The sequence below is a fragment of the Coloeus monedula genome, assembly GCF_965178545.1.
Source record: "Coloeus monedula genome assembly, chromosome: 27".
Classification (NCBI taxonomy): domain Eukaryota; kingdom Metazoa; phylum Chordata; class Aves; order Passeriformes; family Corvidae; genus Coloeus; species Coloeus monedula.
Window position 1 is genome coordinate 5660780 of NC_138807.1, and position 8086 is coordinate 5668865.

Consider the following 8086-nt stretch of genomic DNA (forward strand, 5'->3'; position numbering starts at 1 on the left):
CCATTGAGCTGCTTCTTGGTTGGAAAACGACCCCACTCAGAGCCTGACCCTGAACTGGAGCCTGAAGTAAGGAAAGTGTCTTAAGCCAGGCAGGATCCTCCCTCACCTGGATCCCGGGATCGGGGGAGCTCCCCTGCACACCTCCAGGACACCCACCCCTGCATCTCCAAAGGCGTGTGCAGTTTGATCCTCTTGTTAATTAACCATTCCTTAATTAATCTAAAGGTTTTGCTGGACGTGTGAGTCCGGGGCGGGGCGGGAGGGGGGAGCGGGGAGGGGTCTGGGGGGGTTCTATAACCCAGCAAGGATAGAGGGGGGGTTTGTAGGGGTGGGGATGGGGGCATGGGGTGCCAGGGGTGAGATGTCCGGTTGGAAGCGCACTGTTCTAGCTCGGAGCTCCAGCAGCTCTGCACCTCATGTAAAGAGACACGTTTGGAATTTTAACCTAATCCCAAGGGAAATGTAGAGATTTGTGCAGTAGTGACTCGTTTTAGTTGAGCAGAAGCCATGGGGGGGCAGGGGGTGGGAGGGGGGGGCTCGAACCACAAATCTGTTGTATTTTTGAAGTGCAATAACTTTGGTGTTTTTGAAGACTGACAAGGGCTGCGCATTCCCTTTTCGTTGAGGTTGGTTCTGGAGGCGGCGGCCGTGACCTGCAGGCCACCCCCAGGCCTGGGGGTGGGGACAGTGACCTGCAGGCCACCCCCGCACCTGGGCACACCTGGCACGTGAGCAGGAGCAGGGCAGGGGGGTCCTTCCAGAAGATGCCAGGTGGGGGAATCTCAGTTTTTAGCCAACTACCTCGGTAACTCCAATTCAGGTTTCTTTGAGTCCCGAGCCCGTCCCGGGCGGGTGCGAGGGCAGGGCCCGGGCGCTGCCGCCGCTCCGGCCCCTCCACTTCTCTGTCCCAGCCTTTGGCCCCAGAGCCAAAGCTCCTCCTGTGCTCTTTGGTGGCAAAACGTTGTTGCTTTTGAGTTTGCGAAGCGTCACCTTTTTGACTTTGTCTTGGAGAGTTTCTGTCCCGGCCTTTGCGGCAGCTCTGCTGTTCCCACTGGCTCCTCCCGGCTCTGGATTGCTCTGGACCTCGCTGGCTTTTCTCCCTGGAGCTGGGGATGGCCCCGGAGGGAGCTGGCCCTGCCCCTGGGTGGGTGAGGAGCAGGAGGGGATGGCCCTGTGCCCAGTGCTGGGCTGAGACCCCCGAGGGTCTTGGTGTTGCTGGGCACTGCCAGACCCCAAACCCTCCATTCTTCCTTCATCCCTCCGTCTCCTCTGAGTACCCCAAACCCTCCATCCTCCCTCATCCCTCACCCCAGCAGCCAAGGGGACACAGAGAGGGGGGTGTTGCTGCCTTTCCCAGCACTTCTCTCTCCAAAAAATTCCACACACGGCCAATCCCACCTGAAGGGAAAAGCCCCTGAGGTCCAGCCAGAGCTGCCCTAAATCCTCATTGGCCACTTGCCCAAGAGCAAAGGCCCCTCTCCAAATTGAGGAGGGGTCCCCTGCCAGCTTTGGGGGCTCCTCTCCCAAGCCCCCATCTCCCCAGCGGGGTGGGGGTCCCTGAGCCCCTGTGGGAGGGGGATCCTCCCACCCCTTCCTGCCTGGCTGGGTTTTGTCTCCAGACCTGGAATTTGGAGGGGGTGGGGGTTAAAGCCCCCCCTGTTTCCCCAGGTCTGGCGGGGGGACCCGGAGCAGCTCCTGGTCCCGCTCCCATGGGGACACCTGCACTTGTTGGCCCCAGGCTTTGCTTTTCCTTCTCCTTCCCTGGCTGCGAGCAATATGTTTTCAGGTTGAAACGGGGGTGGGGGTGGGAAAAGGGGGATGAAAACAACTGAAAAAAAACCGGGTAGAGCTCCCAAATTAATTTTACTGTACAAAGTTCTGTGCTCGCAGCCCTGGCTGCACAGTAGCTTTAGAGTCCAGTTGTTTTCCTAATATTTTTATTCTAATTTAATTGCTTTTAAATTTTCCAGGCCAGGCAACTGTTTGGAAACACCATGCTTGTTTTAGTGCTTTCTGTTGGAGTTGGCCAGCTCTTCCTGTACATATGTTGGTTTTTTTTTTTGTTTCTTATAACCTGTTTTTTTCTTCTTTGTTTTATAAAGAGAAGAGAAAAAAAAAAAACAAACAAAAAAAAGAAAATTATTTTTCTTTCCCTCAGTACACATTCTTCAAAGTTCAAATTATAGTGTTTGTTAAATAAATGAAAGATTTACATTTAATTCCGTGTCGGCTTGTTGGGATTTCTGACCCCAGAGTCTCCAGGATGTCCCTGGGCTCCTCAGGGTTTCCTCAAGATCTCTCTGGGGATCTCCAGGATCTTCACTCAGCGTCTCCAGGAAACCCCCTGGGGTGTCCTGAGGGTCTCCATGAACTCCCTGGAGATGCCCAGCACCTCACCGGGGGTCCCCGGAACTTCTCCTGGAGGCTCTCAAGGATCTCACTCAGCATCCCCAGGATCGTGCCAGGGAAAATCTTCCCACAGGATCTCCACAACGTTCCTGGGGTCACCCTGAGCTCCTCAAGATCTCACCAAGATCCCCCAGGATCTCCCCCAGGCTCCCGAGCATCTCCAGAGGGTCCCCAGGATCACTCCCAGCTCACCCCAAAATGAGCCCGGGGGATTTGTGTCCATGGCAGGAGGGTCCTGGGGCAACCCCGACCCCCTCCCAGGATTTCCCTGGACATCCCAGGATCTCACAGGGTCTCCAGGATCTCCCCGGGATCACCCCAAAAGGAGCTTGAAGGGTTCTGGGGCAACCTCTGACCCCCTCCAGGTTCTTCCCCTGGAATTTGGGGGGCAGCCGGACCCCCGGGCACCTCCTCGGTGCCACTTTGAATTCCTCCACCTCCAGCGGATTAATCATTTTATTTACGAGGCTTAAGGGCCCAAATCCCGCTAAAGCCGGGGCTTTGCCAGATAAACAGCCCGCTTTGGGGGCAGCTCGTTTGTGAAAACACAATTAGCAAAGCCAGTAATCTGCGCTAATTACCGAGCCCCGAGCGCCGGCGGCTGCCGGCAGCACCTGCAGCATGGGGGACACGGGGGACACAGGGGACACGGGCATGAGTGGGCACACAGGACCCGCGCCCCGGCGCCCGCCCGGAGCCTCCTTCACCATCGAGTACCTGCTGTCGGGGCAGGGGAACGGGGCCGCCCCCAGCCCGGAGCCCCCCGGCCGGAGCCCCCCGGCCGCCCCCCGGCCCCCTCCAGAGCCCGGGGACAAACCGGCCCAATCCTACATCGCCCTCATCTCCACCGCCATCCTCTCGTCCCCAGAGAAGAAGCTGCTGCTCTCCGACATCTACCAGTGGATCATGGACAACTACCCCTACTTCAAGAACAAGGTGAGGGAGGGGCTGCGGGGCCGGGGCAGGCGCGTTCCCTTGGGATCTCCGCTGGTTTCCATGGTTTGGGGTGAGCCGAGCCCGGGGTGCTGCTGTGGGGTGTGGGACTGGGCTGGGGAAACTCACCCAGCTCCGCTGAGCCCAGTCCATCAGGAAAACGCCTCTGTGGTGTCCAGACCTCGGTGCTGGTGGGGTCGCTTTCTCCAGGCTCATTTTGGAGCCTACTGGTGTTGGCTGATCCCAATCCATCGGGAAAACGCCTGTGCTGGTGGCCGGATCCCGGGCCCGGGTTCTCTAGGGGGCCTCCGGAGCGGAGCGGGCACGGCAGGGCCAGGGGGGCTCGGCCTGGCTGACCCCTGCGGGCCTGAGTGACCCCTGCGGGCCTGAGTGACCCCTCTGGGTGCAGGAGAAGAGTTGGCGCAACAGCGTCCGCCACAACCTGTCCCTTAACGAGTGCTTCGTCAAGGCCGGGCGCAGCGACAACGGCAAAGGGCACTTCTGGGCCATCCACCCCGCCAACCTGGAGGACTTCGCCAAGGGCGATTACCACCGGCGGCGGGCCCGGCGCCGCGTCCGCAGGTCAGGGGGGTCCGGGGGGGCCCTGAGGGCCACCGAGGGGGGGTTTGAGGCTCAGCGCTGACCCCGTGCTCTGTTTCCCCTCGCAGGGTGAACGTCGGCTACTTCCACCCCTACGCCCTGTACGGCCTCGGCTGCTGCTGCCCCTGCTGCCCCCCGGGCCCCGCCGCGGCCTCGCTGGCGCTGCCCAGGGCCCCCCAGTGCCCCCCAGTGCCGCGCTGGGGCTGGGGGCGGCTCCCGGTGCCCCGGGGACCCCTCCTGTCCCGGGCCCCCTTCCTGTGACCCCCCCCGGGGATCCCTCCTGCCCCGGCTCCCCCTTCCTGTGCCCCCCCTGCCCAGTGCCCACATGGGACCCCCCTGGATGTGTCACCGGCTCCGGGTGACCCCCGCACCACGCCAAGGGTCACCTGTGTGTCACCTGTCACCAGGGACCCAGGATGGGGCCCATTCCCGGGGTCTGCACCCCCTGAGAGACCCCCCCACGCCCCCCCGAGTCCCCCCATCCTCCCGGTGCTGCCACCCCCTCAGGACACCCCAGGATGACACCCAGTGCCCAGTGTCCCCCCATGAGCAGCACTGGGCAGACTGGGAGGGGGCACTGGGCACGCTGGGGACCCCCACCCTTTGCCTTTGCTACCTAAGAGGGGTTTTCCACTGGGGGAAACTGAGGCACGGCCCCAGTTGGGACCGATCCCCCCCACAAACCCCCCTGGACACCCCCAAACCGGGGGTGCCCCAACCCCCCCCTCCCGGCACGCTCAGGCACATATGGGGCTTAAACCCTGCAGCGGCTGCCCCTGCCCTAATTATTCCCTTACTAATTGTCCCTGACGCCCCTAATGAAAATCGCGGCTCCCAGGTGTTAAGTGGCATTAGGGCGTCTCGCTAAGAAAGACGACTCGGCCACTAAATCCCGGGATAAACCCCCAAATCCCCGCGCGTGCCCCCGAACAAGGCAGATTATGACACAAATTAATCCCCTCACATTGGCCGTGCCCTTTGGGGGGGCCGGGGGGGGCGGGCTGGGTCCTGCGGGCACGGGGACCCCGGGATTTGGGGGATTTTTGGGATGTGGGGGTCACCAGCGCCCACGCCCTGCCCCGGCCTGTGGTGCCCACCCCGGGCTGGGGGGGTCTGGGGGGGTGGGGGACACCCCAAATCTGCCCCCGAAGGCTCCTTAAGGCGCGGCCATCTGGCCCCAAACGCGATTAGGGTCCCCCGACCCCCCCGGGCCTCAGCCCCCCCGAGCGGCTTAATGGGGCCGGGGGCACTGGGCGGACTGGGGGGGCACTGGGGGGAGGGGGCGTTGGGGGGGGACCCCCTGCTGAGTTCCCCAAAATAGGGGAACCCCCCCCAAAAAACCCCAACAGTCCTGGACACCCCCGAAATAGGGGAGATCCCCCCCAAATACCCCCCTGCAAACTCCCAGAATAGGGGGAACCCTCCCAAAAATCCCCTTTGCAGCCCTGGACACCCCCAAAATCGGGGGAAAACCCCAAAACTTCCCCCACCCTCCCCCCAAACCCCAGGGAACCCCCGGGCCCTGCCCTGCTTCCCCCGCCCGGTGCTCCCCCGCCCCAAAAAAATCCCCCCAAAATCATTAAAACCCTACCAAAACCACCCCAAAACACTGGGGCGACCCCCCAAAAAAGAGCTGCTGCCCTCCATAAACTCCTCCCCCAAGAAATCCAGCGGGCTCCGGGTGTATTTTTAATATATAGTTTATTTCTCTCTTTTTTTTTTTTTTTTTAATATTTTAAAGCCCCCCCCAAAGTGCAATTTTTTATTATTTTAAATTTTTTTTGTTTGTTTTTTGTCCTTTTTTGTCATTGTTTTTATTTCTTTTTTTTTTTTTCCTCATCTCCCCCCGCTTTATAAAGAACTATCAAAGTTACAATCTATGGAATGTCTTTTCTGTGCTTTATTTATTTATTTATTTATTTAAATATATTTCTTTCTTTATCCATTTTTTTTTCTCTCTCTCCTCCTTTCCTCGCTCCTTTTCCTCCCCCCCCCACCCCCAACCCCGCGAAAATCCTCACCAAAAAAAAAAAAAGAAATTGGAAAAAACACATAAAAACCGCTGCAACCTTTGCGAGTGCTTGAAGATAAAGAATCTCTTTAATAGATTTATAGAAAGACGCAGGAAAAAACAAAAAAAAACCAAAAAAAAACCGAAAAAAAAGGGAAAAAAAACGAAAATAAAATTAATATTTATAATAAAGTGGCCCCACCTCGAGCGTCCTTTGGGGTCCCCGGGCCGAGCTCGGTGTCCCCCCCGTCCCTGGGGACATTTCAGCTCTTGCTGTGTGTATATATATATATATATAGAGATAGCATTCGATATAAAACACAATTTAACGCAGCATTTCGCCCCCTCCCCGCCCCACCCCCCCAAAATTTCCGTCCCGTTTTGCTCTTTTTTGTTTGTTTGTTTCTCTTGATTGAAATTGAAATTTGAATTTTTTTGAAATTTTTTTGAATTTTTTTTTTTTTCTGCTCGTTGTGAATCAAAACCCAAACGATGGAAAAATTTAGAGAGAGAAATTCAGGGGGTTTTGTCTTGGTTTATTATTAAATGACGAAATGGTTCCGTTTGGGGGGGAAATGGGGCTGGGGGGGCTCTAAAGGGGGGGATGAAGGAGAATTTTGGGGTGGGGAGGGGGAATCAGCCCTTTCCCTATGGAAAAATGAGGCCCCTCCCGCTTAGTTTGGGGGGCGGGACCCCCCCGGACCCAATTTTGGGGGGGGAAAACCCCAAATTTGTCCCTGCTCAGCCCAGCAAGGGGTGAAGCCCCTCTCGCGGCACTCCCAGACCCCAAATGAGTCGGGAACGGCCCCAAATCCCTCCCCCACCTGTCCTGAGCTGGGACCCCAAAGCTGAGCCCCCCTAAACCCGGATCCATCCCCCCAAACCCGGGCTCTGCACCCCAAACCCAGATTATTCCCCCCTAAACCCAGGCTGAGCCCCCCCAAACCTGGGTCAAGTCCCCCAAATCTGGGCTGAGCCCCCAAAACCAGGCTCAAAGCCCCTAAACCGAGCTCAGCCACCCCAAAATTGAGCCGAACCCCCTAAATCCAGGCTGAAACCCCCAAACTTGGGCTGAGCCCCCCAAACCAGATTATTCCCCCTAAACCCAGGCTGAGCCCACTCAGACTTGGGCTGAGCCCCCCAAACCTGGATTAACCCCCCCAAGCCCGGGCTGAGCCCCCTCAGGACATGGGGGGGAGGTGGTTTGGGGAGTTTGGGGGGACACACAAATTCTTTTCCTCTTTTAAATCAAAAAATCCTTTTCCCCCCCCCCCCCCCCATTTCGCCTTGCCCCTGCTTGGCTTCGATCCAAAGGGTATTACTTAATAATTAATTATTATTAATATTAATAATCACTTCTATTATTATTATTCCTCTCTCTCCCTCTCTCTTCCCACCGGAACTCAGCACTTTCTTTGGCAACAATTTTATCCCAACTTGGATCCAAAAAAAAACCGACCAAAAAAAAAAAAAAAAAATCAAATTAAATGGAAATGAATCAGAATAAAAATGACAAAAATCTCGATGCTGAGCTACGGGGGGGATTTTGGGCTCGGGGGTTAAGGCAGGTGACGGGACAGGGACAGTCCTGGCGGGTTTTGGGGGGGGTTGGAGCTTTTTTTTTTTTTTTTTTGCTTTCTCTTGATTTATTTTTAGTGCAAACTTCACCTTGTGCTAAAGTGGTGCCAGTGGGGGGACAGGGAGGGACAGGGAGGGACACGGGGACATCGCTGGGGGAATCCTGAGTCTGCTCCTCTCTCCTCTCTTCCTCTTTTGTGCTCTTTTTCCTTTGTATTTTTTCCTTTTTTTCCCCTCTTCCTTTCCTTTTTTTCTCCCCTGGTCCTCCCCAATTTATTTCCCCCTTTTTTCCTTCTTTTCTCATTTTCCCCCTTTTTCCCATCCCTTTTTTTCTTTCCCCCCTTTCTTTCCCTTATTTTCCCTCTTTTATTTCTCCCCTGCAATTTCCTTCCCCCCCTTTTTTCCTTCTATTTTTTATCATTCCCCTCTTTTTTCTTTTTTTCCCCCCTCTTTTTTTCCCCTCTCCCATCTTTTCCTCCCCCCCCCTTGTTCCCCCTTTTCCCCACACCTGGAACATCCCACCAGCTTCACACCCCCCCCCCCCCCCGCCCCGGT